Source organism: Callithrix jacchus, chromosome 3, assembly GCF_049354715.1.
Source record: "Callithrix jacchus isolate 240 chromosome 3, calJac240_pri, whole genome shotgun sequence".
In the NCBI taxonomy this organism is placed as follows: domain Eukaryota; kingdom Metazoa; phylum Chordata; class Mammalia; order Primates; family Cebidae; genus Callithrix; species Callithrix jacchus.
The window spans coordinates 11,715,272-11,740,732 of record NC_133504.1 but is presented as its reverse complement, the minus strand read 5'-3'; positions in this window follow the sequence as shown (position 1 = coordinate 11,740,732).

The following is a 25,461-nucleotide window of genomic DNA, read 5'->3' as shown; positions in this document are numbered from 1 at the left end:
TAGGTTTCCCAGTGGAGTCTATATGGATGTTCAATTTGAAACAATTTATTGAGCTATGTGCTATACCTTTGAGTGCTTTTCTGTTATGTGTCTACCACTCACAATTGGAAGATATAAAATATACAAATTATTCAATTAAATTTCATGAATATGTCATGATTTTACACAAATTGGAAGTTTTAATTTACCTCTAAATAAAACGAAGTCGCAATAGTTAATACACATGTAATTAGAGATATGGTCACATGAAATTGCATTACTTATCAATTCTGGCATCAGAAGTTTGAAGTTTTAATATATAGTTAACCACATAAAAGAAGCAAGCAATTTGATCATGAAAACTATTCATCTTATGATTTTTTTTTTTTTTTTTGAGATGGAATCTTGCTCTGTTGCCCAGGCTAGAGTGCAGTGGCATGATCTTGGCTCACTGCAACCTCCACCTCCCGGGTTCAAGTGATTCTTCTGCCTCAATTAAATTTCATGAATATGTCATGATTTTACACAAATTGTAAGTTTCAATTTACCTCTAAATAAAACAAAGTAGCGATAGTTAATATACATGTAATTAGAGATATGGTCACATGAAATTACATTACTTATCAATTCTGGCACCAGAAGTTTGAAGTTTTAATACATAGTTATCCACATAAAAGAAGCACGCAGTTTGATCATAAAAACTATTCATCTTATGATTTTTTTTTTTTTTGAGATGGAATCTTGCTCTGTTGCCCAGGCTAGAGTGCATTGGCATGATCTTGGCTCACTGCAACCTCCTCCTCCCGGGTTCAAGTGATTCTTCTGCCTCAGCCTCCTGAGTAGCTGGGATTACAGGTACCCACCACATCTGGCTAAGTTTTATATTTTTAGTAGAGATGGGGTTTCACTATGTTGGCCAGGCTGGTCTCGAACTCCTGACCTCAAGTGATCCACCCACCTTGGAATCCCAAAATGCAGGGATTACTGCCCAGCCCATCTTATGATTTTTTAACTAAAATCTGCAAAGATGATAGGACAAAGTGCTGCAAGACTTAGAAATATTCTACTTGCTTTGCTTTACTTTAATTTTTCAAATTGTTTCACCCTTAACATTAAGAGTATATCCTTTGTTTTCAGAATTTATGAGATTTTTTTACCTTCTGAAATGATGTTTGACAGGCATTTTCTGTCTGTCTGCTTTGAACCACACCTCTCTCTCATCATTCCATTTGGGCTGACAACACACTGTTGATTAGCCTTCTGATGCCTAGAAAAATACTTCATCACTGCACTTTCTACTCAGAGTAAATCATTAAGTATTTTTATAGTGTTAGTTTGAAAGTTGGGTAATCATTTTTAAAAAGCAACTTGGAACACCTTTGCTGTTTGGATGCCTTTGATGTCTGCTAATGGATGTTATTTTTCTGTCAACGTTTGCATAAAATTTTTAAGAGATATATGTAAATTTTTTACAAGAGAACAATTTGGAAAGTTTATAACTTTTATTCTGAAGTCTTGGTGCATGAAGAGAAAAAAATCCACTTTGATCTGCTTCCTCAGATTAAATTATTAGTAAAACCAAGAGAGCAAGATTAAACCTTCTTTATGAGTTCATTCCTTTTTGTCCATTACATTATAAAGATGTAATTTTGTGCAGTGGGGAGAATTGGAAAGCTGAAAGGGCAGAAGACTTTTGAGTGGTCAAGAAGTAATGATTCTGTCACAGCCAAAAGAACAGTGAGATGACAGAAACAAAACAATTGTTGTCAAATTTAGGAACTTTATTTTTGTCTCTTCCTCAACCTTCCAACAAAGAAAGGATTATTCTTATTATTCTTTCTCTAGAAATTTACCTTCCTACCTATACTTTAATTTTAAAGTTCAAAGTTTGCAACACATTTAACCTGGCCCACCCAGATCACTCTCCCTTATTTTCTTCATAGTGTCTATCACTAACTATAATTATCTAGCTTTTTAAATTGCAAATAACCAACATTGGTTATTTGCCTCTTTAACTAAAATATTGTCTAAACTCCTAGTCTCCAGTTTTTTACCTATTCTCTGAACTCATTAAAATACAACTTCTCATTACAACCCCACAGACACTGCTAGAGCAAAAATCAAAATAATCTCAGGTTTTAATCCAAGGACCATTTCTCTTTCAGAAGCTTTAAGATTGCTCACCAGCATTCTGAATTTTCAAACACAACCTCTCCTTCCATCTTTGCCCCAAGAGCCCATTTAAATCTTTTCTGCTCCCCTATTCTAGGATCAAAGGCATTCTGGTTTTCCGCCACCTCACTGGCCACTGCTTTAAAGTTTCTTTGTAAATTGTCTTTCCTAGCTGAACTTTAAGAGCAGAGTGCCTGGTAACCCCGTCCTAGCCCTGCTCTCTTCTCTTCTGCAAGTCTTTCTAGAAACTCTAGGTTAATTTAGGGAGAGACCTACATGACCTTTCCGTGTGAACGTGGAAAAAAAATCTCAAGCCTGACACATTCAAAATGGAAATTCAGTTACCTTTGGATATCAACAAATTGTTCTTCTCACAAAATAAAACTAAGCACTAGGTACAGTGGCTCATGCCTGTAATCCCAATGAATTGGAAGGCCCAGGTGGGAGGATTGCTGGAGCTCAGGAGTTTGAGACCAAACTGGACAACACAGGGAGATCCTATTTTTAACAACAACAACAATGAAAAATAGCTTGACATCCTGGGACACACCTATAATCTCAGCTTCTCAGGAGGCTGAAGAAGAATCACTTGAGCCCAGGAGTTTGAGGCTTCAGTAAGCTATGATCATGCTACTGCACTCTAGCCTGGGCAACAGAGTGAGACGCTGTGTCTTAATCAATAAATATATGACAATCCTTCCGTAGCAAAAATATGATGAATGACTCTTACCACTTGCTTTAAGATTGTTGTTTGCTCTGAAGAAATAACACAGATAATTCACTAATTAACTGAATTCATACTGTACCAAATAGAATCCCTTGCATATATACATTTTTTTAAAAAGCATTGTTTTTTTTTGTACTGTGTCTTGGATGAATTCCTGAAGTTATGCACTAGTTCCCTACTTCTCTGAACATATGTGGTTGAGAGTTTGTCATCTCTATCGAGCTCATTTAACTAATTTTATGATATATTTTTTATTTCAAGGTTTTCTAATTCATTATTTTTACATCCATTTTTCCTTGCTTCCTTTCTGCCTGTTTTTATTCATTTATCAATTTATTTTCTGTTTTGTAAATGCTGTTTTTCACTTATATTTTGAAAATTCTAAACAAGCATTTTTTTTACAATCACTTCTCTACTTTCTCTACGATTCAGTAGATTTATCCTGATTGTTGATTTCCTTGCCTAACTTTTGAAGTTTTGCTCACATATTTTAGAATTTTTGTTTGCACACTTGAGTGGAGTAAACATCCTCTCTGCTTTGGTGATGTTTTTGGTTTTTCCTCTGAATGTCCCCACAGGTTCTGCAAACCAGTCTGTATTTGAAGTCTTCCTCCTAACTGTGACAATATTGTAGAATCAGGAGTTAAGACAGCTGCCTAGCCTGGATGAAATCTAAAGCCTGCTGCCTCCTAAATTCCTAGGTAAACAGATTTATAGAAGCCCTGGTTACAGGTACAACTCAGCAGTTCAGTAGTAGCTCTTTCAGCCACCTTTCAAGGGCAGAGGGATTCGACAATAAATCTTTACTTCAGGCAGTGTGTCTGGCTCCAGTTGTATATGTCATATTGGTTGATTTAGGTATTCATTGTCCTTCAAGGAGATGAAAGCCCAGTCCACCTTTGCAAGCTTCTATTCTCAGATCAAGTCAGCAGATTTCATTTCACATCCTTTTTTGTTTCTGTTCTTATGATTGTCCATGGACATTTAAAAAATATTTTGGCTGCACACTTTTTATTTGGTTTATCATTGATGTATATTTGAAGCAGAGCAAAAACTCAAAAATATGAACTTACAATGCCATAGACTAAGAGTTTTCTTAGTATTTAAGTTTGTATGCCAAAAGCTGACAGGACTGAGGACTGATTTTTGTCTTGACTTTTTACATAGAATTAATTCATAATGATTACTTAAGTAGATTTCACAGTGCTTTGGACCTAGAACCTTTGTGTTAAGAAGTCTCACCTTTTGTGAATACTGAACATTAACTCACCACTCCACTTTTTCTTCTACCAAACATGCCTTTTTTTGTTCCTTTATGTAAAACATGTGGAATGATAATGCAAATTATTAGAGATGACTGTCAGGAAACAATAAATAGTTGTTAACCTGCATGATTTGTTATATTAATATTTCTACTCTAAAAATATTTCTGCCTAAGTCTTATAAGTTCCACATTAGATGTTTAATATTGTTTAATATGCCACTCTACTTTAACTCAAAATACTAAAAAATGACCTTAGAGCGACTCCATTTATGTTGACTGATTTTGTTTATTTGAATAGCCTCAGGATTAGTGCACATCGGAGATTTTGACAGGTTTAATTATTCTACACATTTAACTGGTGAGAATTTAATTATCCTAGTTTTCCCAGAGGGCTGATGACACAGGTGAGATCTTAAAAAATAATAAATAACAGCCAGGCACAGTGGCTCATGCCTGTAATCGCAGCACTTTGGGAGGCCGAGGCAGGCAGATCATGATGTCAGGTGTTCGAGACCAGCCTGACCAACAGATGAAACCCCATTTCTACTAAAAATACAAAAAGTTAGTGATGGTGGACACCTGTAATTCCAGCTACTCAGGAGGCTGAGGAAGGAAAATCACTTGAACGCAGAGGCAGAGATTGCAGTGAGCTAAGATCATGCCACTACACTCCAGCCTGGGTGACACCTCAAAATAAATAAATAATAAACAAAGATATGTGTAATGTGTGTCTCCACCAATTTATAGTTAGGAATATTTTAGACTTCGTAGAATATGCCTTATTTAAACCTCTATTTAACTATTCTTGAATTTTAGTGTTTTCTAGATTAATTAGCATCTAAAAGTAATTGAATATAATAGCAAATACATATTATTTTATTTGCATTATATACTTATGTAGCATGTAACAGAAATACATATTTATTTATTTCTGAAGTTTTTATTTTATAATAGTTTTGGACTTAACAGTAAATTTGGAAGAACAGTATAAAGACTTTTCATGTATCCTTCCTTTCAGTTAGAGATCATCGCAAATGTTATGATATATTTGAAAGTAAGTTACTAATGTGATGTCAGTTTACTTTTAAATTCTTCATTGAGTGTTTTCTAAACGCAAAGACTTATTTTGTGGGTGGGGAGCTTAAGTACAGTGCAATTATCAAAATTAGAAAATGCACATAAGTAGAATCCGATTACCAAATCTGCATTTATTGTACAAGCTGTATTAACTATTCAACTAACATTTATTGTGACGAATATGGTAAAACAATGTCTGTCCTGGTCCAGGATCTAACCCAGCACCACATGTGGCACAAACCTCATTCATGTCTAATCTGGTACAATTCCACAGTCTCCATTTTGCCTTTTTATTTTTTTTTAAGAGAACAGGCTTATTATTTTGTTGAATGATCTTGATTTTTGCTTTCATGATATTTCCTAATGATTACATTATGCGTTTTGAAAAGAAATATCAACAAATTAATGTTGTGCCCTTTGTGAGAAATTATAGCACCTGGATATCAGGCTTATTTTTTCTCTGTGAGGTTAAGTTTATTTGCCTTTCTTTACTCTAAAGTTTCCATTTTCTCTTTGTAATTAATTTGCAATAAACTGGGGAGCTATTTTTAGACCATGTCAGATATCTCATTTCTTATCAAAACTTTATTCACTGGATTAGCATCCAGGTAATTGTTGCCTGAAAGTATCATTACTATGAGGTCACCTGGTGATTTTCCAGTTTCACCATTTACCCTACACTGTTAATTGGTATTCTATCATGAAGAAGAGTTTTCAGTACTTTCCCATTTAATTATATAAGCAAGTATTTAATTAGGTATGTATGAACTCACAGTTCCTTATTTTATTCAATGGCCCATAATTCATAAATATCATTAGTATTACGAATGTTTAAACTATTTCAGATTTGGCCTCTGAAAGTCCCTCAAAGATTGCGTCTATGTCTTTTGAATTGTCACCATTATTCTTTGCATAGTCCTTTATTTTTTGAAAAGCAGAAAAAGATAATTCAGATCAATTTTATTAGAAATTAGGCGTTTCTCCAAGAAGCTCTCCTTCTTTTATGTGGAAAATATATTTAGAAACCAAAATACGGGCACTAGGTGTATTTACACTTATTGGGATGCCTTTGCTTCTAGGTCCTTTTATCAGACAGTTATGAAGTGCAAATATGCATATGCAAACTATTCCCTCCTTTCTACAGCTGCAAGATATTCCATTGTGTGGATGTGTCAGTGTTCATTCAATCCTACATAAGGCCATTTAGCTTTTGTTCAACTTTTTGCAATTACAAACTGCATTGTAAAGATTCGCTTTATACATATTTTTATGTCTGTCAGAATGAATTTCTAGACTTGAAATTGGTGCTAAAAAGGTAAAATATACATAACATGCTAGATATTGCCAACAAGGACATATCAATTTACATTTCAACAGCAACATATGAGTGCTGCTTTACCACTGCCTCTCCAAAAGAATGTGTCCTCATACTCATTTAAATTTTTGCCATTCTCTTGCATGATAAATGGCATGCCAGGCAGTTTTAATTTCCATTTCTCTAATTCTGAGTAAAGCTGAACATATTTGGCTAAGTTGAAGAGCCTTTTGTATATATTTGTTGTGAATTGTCTGTGATTTTGGGGCCATTTTTCTATAAGATTTTTGATTTTTTAGTATTAGGGATATTAGTTGTTTACCTGTGATATAATTTTCTATTTTTTCTTTCAATTTTCAGTTGTCCTTTTGATAGTATTTATAGTGTTTGTTGTCCAAGAAATGGTTGTTTTTTTATGGAAAATTTATCAATGTATTTTCTTTTTCTTTTTTAAGTCTAAATTCGGAATTGTAGCTAAAAACAAAACAAAACTCTTCTGCCTTCATGTTACAGAGAAATACATCCATATTTTCTTATAGTTGTAAATATTTTTCCTTATTGTTTCCGTGTTTGGTCATACTTAAATTTCAGATTTAATTTGAATTTATTCTTGTGCACATTATGATATTTGGATCTAATAGTACATGTTTTTCAAATGGTCAACCAGTTGTCCCAACCCTATTTATTAGAGTTTGTCTTTGATCTGAATATTTAGATGCTATTGGTATCAGACACCAAATTTCATAAGTAGGTTTATTTCTAGACAGCCTTTGTACATATGTACAGTTGCCTACTTATGTGCCCATATTCCACTGTTTTAATATATAGACTTTTGCTATTAAAACAGATTGTGTTGACAACCATTCCTCATAGTTTTCTTTTTTATAGATTTCTTAACAGCTCTTGCATGTTTCTTCCCCCATAAACTTTATTATTAACTTCTCTTGCTCCTCACAAGAATGTTTTGGTATTTTTGTTGTGATTACATCATGTCTATAACTTAACTTATAAAAGCTGACACATTTATGATGTCGAGTCATCCTAAATACTAATAGTAATTTAATAGAAGTTTTTTCCATTTTTTAAAATTCTACTTTACAGTCCTTCAAGAGAAGTGTACATGCTTTTAAGGTTTAGAAAATGAGGTTATAATTGGCACCAGCACCTATTTTATTGAAGCAATCTAATTTCTAGGTTCGTTTTAATTTTGCTTTTCACATATGTTGTATGAGCTATGCCAAGCAGTTGATACCATCAGCTAAGCTTTCCTGATTTTCCCACTTTGTAGTGAGAGATTATTTTCTTTGTGTATAGTATTTTTTCTCTCTATTCCATTCCTTTATGTATTTGTTGTCATATCTATATTTTACAGCTCTCATACCTGTTTAAGAGTAATTTCAACAAAATCGTAGTTTCCCTCTTTTTAATGTATTTTAAGTTACATAAATTAAAAGAGATGTTTTACCAGAATGTTTATGTGTAGATTTGACAAGGGTGTCAAATTCACACAAATAAAAGCTCAAAACTGGTATTTCAGAAATAGAGTTGAACTAATCACCTAAAGTATATATAGTGTATTATCTTATGTGTCGTACATTAGGGACTATATACAAGATATGTCAACTGAAAGGATTACTTAATTATGTTTTTAATTTCTGTTAGAGTGATAAATCTATTTTTAATGTATGTAAGAATTTTTGTTATTTAAAGACGTATAGCTATGGAAATAAGAAATATAAGTTACATCATAGGAATTATTATTGAAAAACATTAATGATTGTACAAATGACAAAAAATTATTTTCTATCCTAGTACTATTGTAATTTTCAAATTTACTGTACATTTGAAAAATGTTTATACTGAATCTCTATGTGCTTAAAACCTGGTCTTCTACTAATAGTCTATGATAATTGTTTATCACATGTCAACAGATATATCTTTTTCTCATGATGCTTTTCAACGTAAATTGGAAGCATCATTGCACCTTCTCCTAAATAGTTCAGCATCCATGTCATTAACCAGGGATCAATATTTTGTTGTAATTTACTCAAATGAAATATATCAAATTTTAATTGCCTATTCACTAGGCTCTGAAAAATTCCTGCACTTAGTAATTCATATCTCTTCCAATATATAAAAATTTACCACCACCTCAGATCATTTCCTCAGGCTCATTTCTAGAAAATCCCCTCACACTACTCTCAAGACAGGCACCTGACTTTTTCCAACATAGATTAGTTTCATGGTCATAGAAGTTTAAATGCATGGAATCAAACTGCGTGTGCTCTTTAGCGTAACGTTTCTTTTAATTATTGGATTATTTTTTGGTATTAATCAGAGCTGTGTGTGTCAATAATTTTTCTTTATCTCTCAGTAGCATTGAATTGCTTAAATATGCTTAATACTTAAATATTCTTCTTGATGAATATTGAAGTAGTTTCCAGTTTTCAATTACTATAAAGTTGCTATTAATACTCTTATACAGGTTTTTGCATACATATTTTTTCCTTTTTTTTTAGTACATGTCTAGGAATATCATCACTACATTATGGAGCAAGTTAATGTTTAGTTTAGAGGAAACTGTCAAACTGTTTCTCCAGTGATGATACAATTTCAAAGCTCCACCAACAATTTATGAGACTTCTAATTGCTGAACAAGCCTGTCAACATTGTTTTGGCAGTCTTTTCTTATTTTTAGTAGTTTTGGTGGATGTGTTGTGGTGTTTCATTAGCAGTTTTAATTTATATTTCTCTAATGATGAATATTTTGAGTACTTTCTAACTGTGCAATGGTAGCTTGCATATCTTCTATTTTGAAGAAGAGGTGTAAGTACATCTTCTATGTGAGCCCTTTGCACATATGTAGGTTATGAGTGTTTTCTTTTGCCTAATGCTCACCTAAGTATTTTTAAAAGATGCCTCTGCTGTTGCTTGAATGTATGGCTCACTCCAAAATGTATAAGCTGGAACCTAATATCCAATGTGATAGTCTTAAGAGCTGGGGACTTTTAGGAACTTACCCCGCACATGAACTTTCTTCTCACATGAATGAAATTACTGCTCTTATAAGAGGTAGAAGGGAACATCATACTTTCTTTATGTTCTTCCATTTTTTCTGCCATGTGAGAACACAGTGTTCATCACCTCTAGTGGACACAGCAACAAAGTACCATCTTGGTGGAAGCAGGGAGTTAGTTGTCACCAACACTAAATCTGTTGACATCTTCATCTTGGTCTTCCTAGCCTCCAGAACTATGAGAAATAAATTGTAAATCTCTTTCTGATACAATGCCAGTGCCACAGTTTTGATTTTTCCGGATTTAGAGCAGCCAAGAATTCAAATAGCATGCATTTAATTTTTGTTCTTATTTTCCAAAATTTCGGGATATTCAGGTCTTTGATGTTTCCATACACATTTTAGAATCATCTTGTCAATTTACTTTTTTAAAAAAGCCTTCAAGAGGGATTTTAATTGGGAAGACTGCAAATGTATGGGTCCATTTGGGAAGAATTAAAAGCTAGATACTACTGGCTCATCTAGTCCATAAATACTGTATACACATTTATCTAAAATTTTTCTTAGCAATATCATATGGTTTCCAGAATTGATAAGGATACAATTAAACATTTGATTATCACTTTATCTATGTTTCTACTTCAGAAAATGACACCCTTAATATCACCTAACAATGTTAGGTGATAAAGATATTATTATATTTAACAAACATCTATATCGATTGGAGTTATGCAGAGTTAATACTTAAGTTCAAGGTCTAGGTAACCTTGGCTCTACACAAATTTGCAGCCTCTTATAAGACCTTGTATATTGATCTGGACTCGTGTTCGGTTGCCCGATTATGTATGACCTTTTGATGAGTGATCCAGGGCAAACTACTTTATCTCTCTGTAATTCTGTTCTCTCAGCAGTAAAGGGGTGAAATAGTGGTGGGGTTGTAAGGCTTTACAGATAGAACAGATGTGAAGTCTTGAAGTGTGTTTGAACACAGAAAGTACCCTAACGATCCACTGTTTTCCTTTTCATTCATGACCTTTTCTTGCCTTTCCTTCAGCATGCCAAGCCCTTTCCTGCTTTAGTCTCTCTGTTCCCTTTGCCTATTTTCTCAGCTCCTCTGAGACTTCCCTTTTATCTTTCACTCATAGATTGAATGTTCTTTCCCTTGAAGAAGATTCTCAATCATTTAATATGAAGAGAAGCTGTCTGTTCTCTATCTCACAATGTGTTTACTGCCTTTTTGGCAATTAAAAAAGCTTTTAAAAAAGTGTTGGCTCTTGTTTTGTTTTATATTACTTTGCATATTTGTTTTTGATATTCAATTGTAGACATTAGGCATTATGCCTTCTGTGTTTACCAATATATGTAAATAGTATGGTATAGTGCCTTTCTAATGTAGATACCTAGCTAATATTTATCAAATAAATGAATCGTCAATGAGACAGAATAGCCCCGGCTATACTCTAAATGTTTGTGTCCTCCTAAAATTTATATATTGCAACTTAGTCCTCAGTGTGGTGTTATTTAAAAGTAGGACATTTGGGAGGTGATTAGGTCATGAGGGCTCCACCCCATAAATGGAATGAGGGCCCTTATGAAAGGGGCCTGAAGAAGCTCTGTCATCCTTCTTCCACGTGAGGCACAGCAAAATGAACAGAGAAAGAGCCTTCACCAGACACTGAATTAATCTTGGTCTTGGACTTCCCAGTCTCCAGAACTGTGAGAAATAAAATTTGTTGCTTATACATTAGGTAGTTTGCTGTATTTTGTTAAAGCAGCCTGAATGAACTCAGAAATACTTTATTACTGAGAAGTGGGGCACTGAGGTAACAGATAACCTAAAGATGTGGAGGCAGCTTTGGCCCTGAGTAATGGGTGGAGGCTGCAAGAGTTTTCAGGTGTGTGCTAGAACCTACATTGCTGTGACAGCAGCATTAGGGACCATTCTGGTGAGGGCTCAGACAAAGAGGAGAGCTGTAGAGAGCCGTAGTCTTCACGGAGATTACTTACATTGTTACGAACAGAATATTGGCGGAAATATGGATGACAAAGACCATTCTGATGGACTCATGTAAAAATGGAGGAAAAGTGATTCTTGTTATAAAATGGCAAAGAACTTGGCTGAATATTGGTCCTGGCTTAGTGTTTTGTGGAAGGCCAAACTTGTGAACAATTAATTAAGATATTTGGTGGAAGAAGTATTGTGGCAAAGTGTTGAGGGTGTTGCATGCCTTCTCTTTACCACTTGTATTAAAATGTGAGAAGGGAGAAATCATCTAAATATAAAATTTCTAGTCCAAAGGGAAGCACAGTGTAAAGATTTGGAGGATTCTAAGCCTGGTCATGTTGTAAAGAATAGAGACACTTGTTTGGTAGAGAAGAACAGGAGTCCAGCAAAGTGACTGATAAGGACACTGCCATGGATTTCCGGAAAGCCAGTTGCCATTTATCAAGACAATAGAAAATGACTGCACAGGTGTTTCAGGGATCATCAGGGCTGCCACCCTCATCAAACACCCAGAGTGCCAGCACCTGAGGGACAGAATTATGTCAAAATTGGGCCTCAAGCACTTACCAGGTCTCAATGCTTGTTGTTCGGCACTGCCTCAAGTCTCTGCTCCCTAAATTTTGGTACGGGGCTCCTCAGCTGTCCCACCTGTGGCTCCAGTGGGCCCACAGGCCACAGCCATCACCCTTCTGATTTTGATAATGAAATTTTGATAATAGTTCTTCAGTAGAAATTTGTCTTTTCAAATTTACTGCAAAGTACCATCTGTGAGTTCTTATTTTGAAATATTGCCAATGTTCAAGAAAAGAAATATCTGTTCTTAATCTTCCCAGTAACTTGTAATTAAGACCTGAGTGGAGAAGATTTTAAACGCTCCAGATATTGTCAACAAAAGGGTCCTCTTGTCTCCATAATTAACTATTCAAACACAACCTCTGCCTCCTAGGTTCAGGCAATTCTCCTGCCTCAGCCTCGTGAGTAGCTGGGATTACAGGCACGCGCTACCACGCCCAGCTAATTTTTTTGTATTTTTAGTAGAGACGGGGTTTCACCATATTGACAAGGATGGTCTCGATCTCTTGACCTCGTGATCCACCCACCTCGGCCTCCCAAAGTGCTGGGATTATAGGCGTGAGCCACCGCGCCCGGCCCTCAAACACAGTTCTTAGAAAAATTTTTGTTTTTGTTTGTTGTAAACAAATAGTTTCAGAGTAGTTACTATTTATTATTTTAACAAACACTGACTTTGCTCTAGATTCTTAGCATTCTTCTGAGAGAAAATATGACTGAACAAGACAGAACTCATAGAGTGGTAAAGGAGCACAAGTTTTTTAAAAAGTATATTGACGAGGACCTGAGCAAGGACTTGAAGGGATTGACCTAGTTCTTGAATTTCATTTTTCTGTCCCTTTCCTTTAAAGACTTACCATATGCCCTAGCCACAGAGGTTTACTCAAATTCTTATATGTTCTATATTTTTCCATCTCTGTTTTCTTATTTTCCCATTTTCATATTTTTCCTCCACCTAGAATAGATTTTCTCTGTTTAAAGTCTCTGCCACCATCCTGGTTACAGGGACTATCACAGCTACTGTTACTTTTTACTGGTTTCCACTATATCTTTTTATCCTCTCCAGTAGGTCCTCACTTAACAAGATCTGGAGGTTCTTGGAAACTGCTACCGTAAGTGAAACAATATGTAATAAACCAATTTTCCCATAAGCAAATTAATAAAAACAAGAGTTCAGTGTGTGCATGTCTTTCTTGTCACAAAACTATCACCGAACTTCTACATAAAGACCCAAATGCTTCTAATAGTACAAATTGGAATAAATGTACGATATGCATACGTTTGAAAAAGATTAATCAAAACAAGTAAGACAGATATTTTCCCAGCTTTCAGTGATGGTGAGGGACTGTGGTCATGATGGTGTTGGTTTAATCAAGGAATACACGTTTGTGAAAAAAAAATTGTAAGGAGCAACCTTCCCTCACCACAAAGTTCAGAAGCAATCACAAAGAGGGTGTGCGCTCACTGAGTGCTTTCTTGCCGCCCTGTTTATTGCCACAATCTGCAAGATTGTTGTCCACTTGGGGAATTTTCATTTTGCAATTATTTGTGCTTTTTCATTCACTCGTTTTTCAACCTGCTTATTTCAATTCAGCGTTGCGGGTGGCCACAGCCTGTCCTGACAGCCAAGGAACCAGGCAGAACCACCCTGGTCAGACACCCTCCCATCACAGGGTGACTCAAATTCACCTACAGTCACTCACACTCAACCACACTCTTTCATCCACATTCACTCACACTCACCTACACCCATTCATCTGCACTCAGTCACACCCTCACTCATACTCACAGTCACCCAAACTCACATTTACCCACACTCATACTCACCTATACTCACATTCATCCACATTTACTGACACCTACACTCACTCATTCACATTGTCACAGTCACCCACACTCACAGCCATACACACCCACACTCATAATCACTCATACTCAACCACACTCACCTTCGTTCACATTCAATCACTTACCTACACTCACCCAGACTCACACTCACCTACACTCTCTTATTCACCTTCACACCCACACTCGGGCTCACGTTCACACCCTCATACACAGAGTCACACTTGCACACACTCACCCTCACTCACAATCACACTCACCCACAGTCACCCTCACCCTCATTCACCCACTCATATCGTCTTACCCTCACACTCACCCACACTCACCCTCACTCACTCATACCCACTCACACTCACTCCTTCTCACACCCACACTCATCCACACTAATCCTCACCCTCACTCACACTCATACCCACACTCACCCTCACACTCAGCCACACACTCACACACCCAACACTCATCCTCACTTGCCCACGTTCACCCTCACCCTCACTCACCCACACTCATACCCACACACACCCACATTCATTCTCACTCACACTCACCCACACTCACCCTCACCCACACTCACACCCACCCTCACCCACACTCATCCTCACTCACCCTCACTCACCTACACTCACCTACACTCATCCTTACTCTCACCCACACACACCCACATTCTCAATCACCTACACTCAACCACACTCACTCATACCCACAATGGCACATGAGGACCTACTATTGAACTTAATGGGCACAGCTTTGGGATATGGGAGGAAACCTTGGTGCCCAGGGAAGAACTAGGCAGAGAGAACATGCAGACTTCACAGAGACAAGGCCTCAGGCAGGAAGTGAGGCAGGAGGCAGGACTCAACTTCAGACCAAATTGAGGACTAGTTAAAAGAGGGACAGGAGAGAAGCACCTCCTCAGAAGACACACCCATGAGTGTGCCATTGCCAGCTTCCCTCTGTCACAGCCACATCTGGAAGTTACTGCTCCTTTCCACGGCAACAACACAACAAACCAGAAGTTACCATCCTTTCCCTAGAGATTTCTGCATAATCCACCCCTTAACTTGCATGTAATTAAAAATGAATACAACTATGACTGCAAAACTCCATCTGAGCTGCTGCTGCTGTTCTGGGCATACTGCCTATGGGGTAACCCCACTCTGCTAGAGGCGGTATTTCCACTGCTGCTGTAGGCTGCTGCTTCTATAAGAGTGGGCGTGGTGGCTCAGGCCTGTAATCCCAGCACTTTGGGAGGCCGAGGCGGGTGGATCACGAGGTCAAGAGTTCGAGACCATCCTGGCCAATATGATGAAACCACGTCTCTACTAAAAATACAAAAATTAGCTGGGTGTGGTGGTGCATGCCTGTAGTCCCAGCTACTCGGCTGAGGCAGGAGAATTGCTTGAACCCGGGAGGTGGAGGTTGCAGTGAGCAGAGATCCCGCCACTGCACTCCAGCCTGACACCTGGCAATGAAGCAAGGCGCTGTCTCAAACAAAACAAAAAAAAAAGTTGCTATTTAACACCACCTGCTGGCCCTTGAATTCTTTCCTGAATGAAAACAAGAACCCTTCCAGGCTCAACTGTTCTGCATCAGAAGCAACTGTTTTTCTCATTCATATAATAAGGAAACAACGTGGAAGAAAATGGTGTTCTGCTCTGCTCTCCTCAGCCATTATTGACCAGTTAGGACTATATGCCTGCCTGCCTGCCTTCCTTCCTTTCTTCATTCCTTCTCTCTTTCTTTCTTTCTTTGATGGAATCTCGCTCTGTCACCAGGCTGGAATGCAGTGGTGGGATTGTGGCTCACTGCAACCTCTGCCTCTGGGATTCAAGTGACTCTCCTGCCTCAGCCTCCCAAGTAGCTGGGATTACAGGTGCCTGCCACCACACCCAACTAATTTTTGTGTTTTCGGTAGAGACAGGGTTTCACCATATTGGCCAAGCTCCTCTCAATATCTAGACCTCATGATCCACCCACCTCGGCCTCCACCCAGGATTACAGGTGTGAGCCACCGAGTCCTGCCAGGACTATCTCTCTAACTGATCACTGACATACTTAAAATTTTTAAATGCTTATCTTTGGTTGATAAAAGACAAAATATTGCCTTGGCCCACAGGCCCCGTGTGATGTGCTGGTGACCTCCCCCAGTGGCACTCGTCATCTGCCATGTGCCACCTGTTACTACTCTGTTGGTCTTCCAAGCTCTCTGACATACTATGGTCTTTCTGGCTTCAGAACCACAGCATGAACTACGCCTCCACCTAGACTCCTCCCTACCCGAGCTGGGCATTTCTCACATAGGGCGCGCTCATGCTGCAAAGACAACTACAATTCACTTCCTTCAGCAACTCCTCACTTGTCAACCTCCCATCTGTCCTTAGCCCATATTCTATTACCTGAGTAGAGAGCACTGTGAATCTCTCCTTTTGGTAGAACTATTTTAAAGTCCGGCTTCGGCTGGGCACAGTGGCTCATGCCTATGATCCCAGCACTTTGGGAAGCCAAGGCAGGCAGAGCACCTGAGGTCAGGAGTTCCAGACCAGCCTGGCCAACCTACTGAAACCCTGTCTCTACTAAAAATACAAAAAATTAGTCAGGCGTGCTGGCACACACCTGTAGTGCCAACTACTCGGGAGAATTGCTTGAACCTGGGAGGCAGAGGTTGCAGTGAACTGAGGTTGTGCCACTGCACTCCAGCCTGGGTGACAAAGTGAGACTCTGTCTTAAAATCAGTAAGTAAATAAATAAATAAATAAAGTCCTGCTTCGTGAGTTCCTCTATGTTTGCTTTACCTTCTCTTATAAAGAGACATGACTGTTTTTTTTTAACTGAGTGCTGCAATTATTCTCCTTTGTAAATCTTTTCATAGAGTAGTTTTTTAATAAATGTTTGTTGATAAATGGCCTATTTTTTATTTACAAAAGTGACTATTTAGAACGAAAGATAAAAGAAATGCCCTCAAGTTAAACAGTTTTACAAGCTGACAACCACCACACAACACAAAATACATAAAAATAGCATAGTTATTGCCTGCCTGACACAGTGCTTACACATTTCCCTTCTACATTTTGTAAACTCTTTGATTGCCTCTGCAAATGACAATTTTGAATTTTTCTACGGAGAGAAAAGAAAGTTGATTTACTCTTTTTTTATTGCATTTTAGGTTTTGGGGTACATGTGAAGAACATGCAAGATAGTTGCATAGGTAGACACTTGGCAGTGTGATTTACTGCCTTCCTCCCCTTCACCTATATCTGGCATTTCCCCCCATGCTATCTCTCCCCAACTCCACACCCCCCACTGTCCCTCCCCTATTCCCCCCAACAGACCCCAGTGTGTACTGCTCCCCCCGCTGTGTCCATGTGTTCTCATTTTTCAACACCCACCTATGAGTGAGAACATGTGGTATTTCATTTTCGGTTCTTGTGTCAGATTGCTGAGAATGATGTTCTCCAGGTTAATCCATGTCCCTACAAAGGACACGAACTCATCGTTTTTGATTGCTGCATAATATTCCATGGTTTATATGTGCCACATTTTCCCTGTCCAGTCTATCATCGATGGGCATTTGGGTTGATTCCATGTCTTTGCTATTGTAAACAGTGCTGCAATGAACATTCGTGTGCATGTGTCCTTATAGTAGAATGATTTATAATCCTTTGGATATATACCCAGTAATGGGATTGCTGGGTCAAATGGAATTTCTATTTCTAGGTCTTTGAGGAATCGCCACACTGTCTTCCACAACGGTTGAACTAATTTACACTCCCACCAACAGTTTAAAAGTCTTCCTATTTCTCCACATTCTCTCCAGCATCTGTTGTCTCCAGATTTTTTAATGATCACCATTCTGACTGGCGTGAGATGGTATCTCAATGTGGTTTTGATTTGCATTTCTCTAATGACCAGTGATGATGAGCATTTTTTCATATGTTTGTTGGCCTCATGTATGTCTTCTTTTGTAAAGTGTCTGTTCATATCCTTTGCCCAATTTTGAATGGGCTTGTTTATTTATTTTTTTTTTTTTTTCTGTAAATCTGTTTGAGTTCTTTCTAAATTCTGGATATCAGCCCTTTGTCAGATGGGTAAACTGCAAATTTTTTTTCCCATTCTGTTGGTTGCCAATTCACTCTAATGACTGTTTCTTTTTCCTTAGAGAAGCTGTGGAGTTTGATTAGGTCCCATTTGTCAATTTTGACTTTTGTTGCCAATGCTTTTGGTGTTTTGGTCATGAAGTCCGTGCCTACTCCTATGTCCTGAAGGGGTGGTGGCCATTTTTTCTCTAACCCTAACTGAGACTTTTGCTCCCCTCGTGCTGTTTTTCTTGCTGCTTTACTCTTCTTCTTGCATGGTGTATGCAAATGTCATTTTTAAGTGATAGCTGGGGCACATAAAACATGTGATTTCACACACAAATATAGTTATTTCTATCAGTCTGGGTCACTAAATGTGGTATTTTGATGGATTTTATGATGAGACAGCCAGGTAGGAGGGGTTCCAAGCAGCCTGCCCACTGAGGGGAGCCTGGAGAAGATCACCATGTTGTCAGCAGGGAGGGAACTGACCCCTTCTATTCCTATGCAGAACCTGGGATTCGAACTGTGGGTAGCAAGTGACCTAGCAGGAACTCTGTCTCTGTTTTCCCTTTTTCACCCTTTTACTCATCCTTCAAACCATCTGTGAATCTACATTTTCATAGCCGTGGAATGAACAATGGCCCTGTCTTTAGCTGAACTAAGGAAAAATCCTGCAACAGTGATACACCTTAAAGGGCTATGATACATTGACTCTATAAATCTTGCTTTATCATTCACATTTCTGACATGATAATATTGTTTTTCTTACTCTGTTTTTAATTTTACATGCTTGATAATTGGCAGTGTTCTCCACACACTGTCTCTTATACTGAGTATTCCAAACATAGACTTGTCTTTCATCTTCATACTTGGAGTTCTGGATGCTTAGGATATAATTGTATAGTAATGTGGCCCCTACTATTACAACTTTGTGTCTTGAGGCTTGCAAGCCAGTGTAATGGTGATAGGAGTGCTTGGAAAAACCATTCCTCTCTCTGGCTCTGATAACTGCTATGAACTAAGTTATACACTGGCATGATCTTGGACCCTTGGATATCCCAATAACCCCAAACTAAATTTGTTCTCAGTGCAACTTCTGTTAGACAAATCCTAAAATTGCCATCAATGCTCTATTGGGAGAACAGAAGACAGAGTGGAAAGAAATAACACTCATAATAGATTATGGTTAAAATATCTTTCTTTTAAACACATGCCACATAAGCACATTGATAGGATATTTCACTGGACTTAGGAAAGGGCCTCTTTTGGAGGTGAAAGTTACTGAACTTATGCAATCGTAAGCTTTATGGTAAATCTATCTCTGTAATTAATTATTTGGTATATATTTTCTGCTATATCACTCAAATATTAAGAAACTAGACCAAAGTTTTATGACTTAAAATTGTCTTTTAGGATGGGCAGAATGTAAGATGTCATTTTTTTGTTTTCGTTTTTTTTGTGGAGACCCAGAGGCAGGGAAGAATTAGCGCTTTTTAATTTCAGATTATTTTGATCATTTGCTTTTGTATAAGTCTTTCTTCTCAACCTCTCTTCATTTTTTCATGCTTTTCTCTTTTGCCCTTTCTTTTTACCAGGCTAAAGAGATGGTCTGTTTTTATGAACATAGTTTCCAAGCCCATATAGTATCATGGATTATGGAAGGAGGGTCCCCAGTCTTCTGTCATGAAAGCAAGTGATTTTTCTGTGCCAGACCTGCAAAGAGGACTTAACAAGTACAAGGATGCATTTTCAGGGGTTAAAAAGCGGCTGGTTTAGTTCAGTGAAGAGACTTTATGGTAGCTTTCCAGTGGAGATTTGCTGTTATAGTCAGAGCCTTGCAGCTATGCCGGCTGAAGTCGTGATGTTCCAAATACCAGAGGCAGGTAACCCTATGCCTACAGCTCTCAGCATCAGTCTTTTCTTTCCTTCCAGTTTCTTCTTTCATTCCTTCCATTTGCCCCATTTGCCCCCTCTTCATTTCTTTCATTTCTCTCTTTCCCTTTCATGCATTTTTGTTGCTATTGTTTACAAATTTTGCACCTATAGAGATATCAACCTCTAACTTCATATTCTTATAATGTTTGTCAATTTTTTAATTTTTAAAAATTTCATTTTTCTAGCCTACCTTAGCAAGTTAGAAAATGTTCCTCATTTGTACATTTTGTAAAATATGAAGGATGGGTTTTTTTTTAATATCAAATTCCACATACCTTGCACAAGCGCATAGTAGGTGCTCAATAAAGAGTTATTGTTTTGATAGCTTGCCAACAACCTCAACTTTCTTCAGTTATTTTATCCTCTTTAACTTTACACCTTTATGTTAGTGTCATCTTTTGAGCTTTAATTTCACAGTTGCTACAAAAGTTTCCAGGAATAAATTTCCTAATCACTTTGACAATACAGTCTAAGTGATGAGACTTGGTTTGATGACATGATTGGGCATGTTTTCTTCTCCATAGTCTTTTTGAGTTTTATCAGGAGAAAAGGAATATTGTCACAATGTATAATTTCAGGGACTAGAGGTAATCCATGGGGGAGAATTTGTATCTGTGTGTGTGTGTGTGTGTGGCGCACATGTGTGTGTGTGTGTGTGCGTGTGTGCATGTAAAGGAATGGGTTTTTCATTACTGAACTTTATGACATTCATCTCACAATGGTGGGTCATGTTGGCAGTGGTAAATGACACCATTCTTAATAAGCCTGGCTCTAAATATTGCTACCTACATAACCATGTATCCTAAGTTGTGGTGAAAACCAGGGCTGGATGGAGTTTAAGTAGGGGTGACCTTTCTTGTGGTCCAAACAACTGTTTTCTACCTGAAACTTCGTGAAACTGTTGGAAGGTAAGACAGAAAATATAGAAGAGAAACAGGTGATTTGGAGGTCCTCCAAAATGCCAACATTAGTGCTATCACAGATAAAGTCACAACGGTGATAACAAATATAAAGATTAACAGAGCAGGGCAAAGTAGTACGTGCCTGGAATCCTAGCTCCCAGGTACTCTGGAGGTTGAGACAGGAGGGTAACTGGATACCAGAAGTTTGAATCCAGTCTGGGCCACATAGCAAGACCCTTATTTCTAAAAACTAAAAGACACAAAGTAGCAATATTATATGCAGAATACAGAATATACAGAAAATTTTTACTTCTAGAGTATATTTAGAGAAGAAAAACTTCTAAAAAATATATAGTATTTGTGTTAAAAGTTTTATTACTTTCACATTATATCATAGTATTGTTACAAAGACATAAATAAGGAAAGATTAGCAAACTTATTAGATTATGCAAATGCAAATAAATATTTGGCAAACTTATTTTTTAATATTTTGTCATTTTTTCTTGGGGTAGATATTTGTAGGCACTTTAAATACAGAGAAATGTCATGTTTACACTCCTTCTTAGATACCAGCAAAAATTCATTCACCTAAAATTTAATTATATAGTATTTGTTTTTTTTTGATTTTTTGTAACAGTATATCATATGTACCTTTTTCAAATTGTAAATTCTGCCAGTTCTTGTATTTCTTTATTCTTAATCTTGCTGTATAAGAAGCACTAGACAGTTATTTGAAGAATTTTGTTGAATTAAACCAGGAAGATATTTCCCCCACACTTATTGTTTCTATGCATTTATTATTTTCACCATGAACTTCCTTTCCTCTGAAACATCTCCCAATAGAACAGAATAGAGAGCCCAGAAATAAGGCTGCACACTTACAACCATCTGACTTTCGATAAAGCTGACAAAAACAAACAGGGAGAGGACTCCCTATCTAATAAATGGTACTGGGATAACTGCCTAGCCATATGCAGAAGATTGAAACTGGACCCTTTCCTTACAGGATATACAAAAATCAACTCAGTTTGGATTAAAGGCTTTAAATGTAAAGCCCAAAACTATAAAAACACTTGAAGACAACCTAGGCAACACCATTCTGGACATAAGAACTGGCAAAGATTTCAAAGTGAAGATGCCAAAAGCAATTGCAACAAAAGCAAAAATTAGCAAATCGAATCTAATTAAACTTAAGAGCTTCTGCATGGCAAAATAAACCATCAACAGATTAAACAGACAACCTACAGAATGAGAGAAAACATTTGCAAACTATGCGTCTGACAATGGTCTAATATCCAGTACCTCCAAGGAACTTAAACGAATTTACAAGAAATAAAAATCAAATATCCCCATTAAAAAGCAGGCCAAGGACATGAACAGACACTTTCAAAAGAAGACATACATGCAGCCAACAAAAATATGAAAAAAAAATCAACGTAATTGGTCATTAGAGAAAAGCAAATAAAAATCACAGTGTGATAGCATCTTACACCAGTGAGAATGTTTCTTATTAACAGACAAAAAAAAAAATATGCCGGCAAGTTTCAGAGAAAGGGAATGCTTATACACTATTTGTGGGAGGATAAATTAGTTCAATCATTGTGGAAAGCAGTATAGTGATTCCTCAAAAAGCTACAAACAGAACTATCATTCGACCCATCAATCCCATTACTGGGTATATACCCAAAGGAATATAAATCGTTCTTTCATAAAGATGCATGCACCTGTATGTTTACTGAAGCATATTCACAATAGCAAAGAAATGGAATCAACTAAAATGCCCATCAGTGGCAGACTTGATAAAGAAAATGTGGTGCATATACACTATGGAATATTATGCAGCCGTAAAATCAATGAGATAATGTTCTTTGCAGGAACGTGGATGGCACTGGAGGTCATTATCCTTAGCAAACTGCACAGGAAGAGAAAACCAAATGCCAAATATTCCATAAGTGGAAGGAAAATGATAAGAACTCATGAATACAAAGAAGGGAACAGCAAACACTGGGGCATACTTGAGGGTGGAGAGTGGAAGGAGGGAGAGGATCAGAAAAAGTATTGGGTCCCAAGCTTCTTACCTGGGTGATGAAATAACATGTACAAGAAACTCCTGTGATGCGAGTTTACCTATATAATAAACCTGCAGATATACCCCTAAACCTAAAATCAAACTTAGAGACAAACTAACAAAACATCTTAACACAGAAAGGAATAAAAGACACAGCTTAGCCTCAATTTAAAATATAAAATAGAGATCGCAATGGTTTTCTGGATAGTGCTAGAGTTAAGCTTACTCAGCTCTGCTGTTGTAGATGAAATCAGCTATAGACAATACATAACGGAATGATGTGCCTTGTTCCAACAACATTTTAGTAACAAAAACAGGTAGCAGGTTATATGTGGCCATTTTTTGCCAACTCCTAGGCTAGATGATATATTTGCATAGTCAACTACATAACTGTAAGCTTAAAGCCATCGGGCTGAAAAATGTCCCTTTCTCCTTTTACTTTTGTGATGGTTAATATTGAGCATCAACTTAGTTGGATTGAAGGGTCCAAAGTATTGTTCCTGGGTGTGTCTGTGAGGGTGTTGCCAAAGGAGATTCAGATTGGAGTAGTGGACTGGGAGAGGCGGACCTACCCTCAATCTGGGTGGGCACCATGGAATCAGCTGCCAGGGCAGCAAGGATAAAGGCAAGCAGAGGACTGTGGATGGGCACCATCTAATCCACTGCCAGTGCATCTAGGACAAAGGCAGGCAGAGGAGTGCAGAAGGAATAGACTGGCTGAGTCTCCTGGCCTTCATCTTTCTTCTGTGCTGGACCCTTCCTGTCCTGGAACATCGGACTCCAAGTTCTTCAGCTTTGGGACTCTTGGACCTTTGACCACATATCGGAGGCTGCACCATCAGCTTCTCTACTTTTGAGGTTTGGGGACTTGGACTGGCTTCCTTGCTTCTCAGCTTGAAGACGACCTATTGTGGGACCTCACATTTTGACCCTGTGAGTCAATACTCCTTAATAAACTTCCCTTTATATAAACATTCATCCTATTCGTTCTATCAGTCTAGAAAACCCTAATACATCTTTCTTTCTGGTTTTCTTTTTTTTTCTTGAATTCCCTCCCCTTGTTGGGGTTAGGGTTTGGATCTGTTTAATTAAACCTTACTTGAAAATTTTAGTTATGTGCTATGCAATTATGTGCCTAGCTAGGCATGCTATTGACATTTTTATACATTCCACAGAGGAAATCCTCTGCAGTAATGTAGCTTTTCATTCTGGTTTCAATTATTATACATACAAATTTTTGCTTAAACTTCATAGTAGCCTCACAATCTGTGAGATAAAGACAAATTAGATGCTCTCCTTACAGAATGAGAACAGAACATGCTAGCTTATTTCGTTTAAATTTTTCATGAAAAGCATCAATTAATTCAACATCAGCTTGTCAGTTGAACCTGTTTTCCCCTTTTATCTCAGATAGCCAACTAATTTATTTTGGAAGGTATCTGCTTTGTTGTTTCTATCTCACTGAATTCTCATTTCCTAGATCCTCTGCCATATGGTAGTACTTTTTTATGAAGTTGCAGTTCAAAAATGCCACACATAATGAAAAAAATACAAAAAAGAGAAAATCAATGACAGTCAATGATTCCTAGTCACATAGACTAGAATCTCCCAATCGGCTTTCAAGAAAGGCGACATGGCAAGTCTATTACTTGTAAGAACAATGGACTCTGATCTATATTACCATTATTCACCCCAACTCTTGTAAAAATGTCATTTAAAATTTCTTGTGTTAAACATTCCAATATGTTATTAAAATAAGGTCATTGTTCCTCAAAGATCTGTGACAAGACTGTCATTCTTATTCTTAATAATTTTATCTAGATTGCATAGTTGCTATTAAACCTATCCTTACTTTTGGTAATAGTATAATGAATCATAATAAGAATTATATTAGGCTGGGCACAGTGGTTCATGCCTGTAATCCCAGAACTTTGGGAGGTAAGTGCGGGAGGATTACCTGAGGTCAGGTGTTCCAGACCAGTCTGGCCAACATGGTGAAACCCTGTCTCTACTAAAAATACAAAAACTTAGCTGGACTTGGTGGTACATGCCTATAATCCCAGCTATTCGGGAGGCTGAGGCCAGAGAATCCCTTGAATGCAGGAGGAGAAAGTTGCAATGAGCTGAGATTACACCACTGCACTCCAGTGTGGGAGACAGAAAGAGACTCCATCTCAGGAAAAATAAAAATAACAATGCCTAAATAAATAAATATGTGTATATATATGTAATTACATCATCAGAATTTTTAAAACTCATTGAGCAATAAGGGGAGTAACGTAAAGTAGGGATAATTATGAATTTTAAACCCTAACCTATAGGTATATTGTCTTAGAAAAGTTAAATTGCTTTTACATGAAACGACTATTACTGCTCATATCAAAATGATAAACTTTATAATCCAGGCACTTTTATATTTTACAGTTGTATGTTTAATAGTCAAATTATTTGTATAGTGTGAGAAGGATCAAAACAATGCTGATTTGAACTAAGTGAACCATTAAGAATGAACT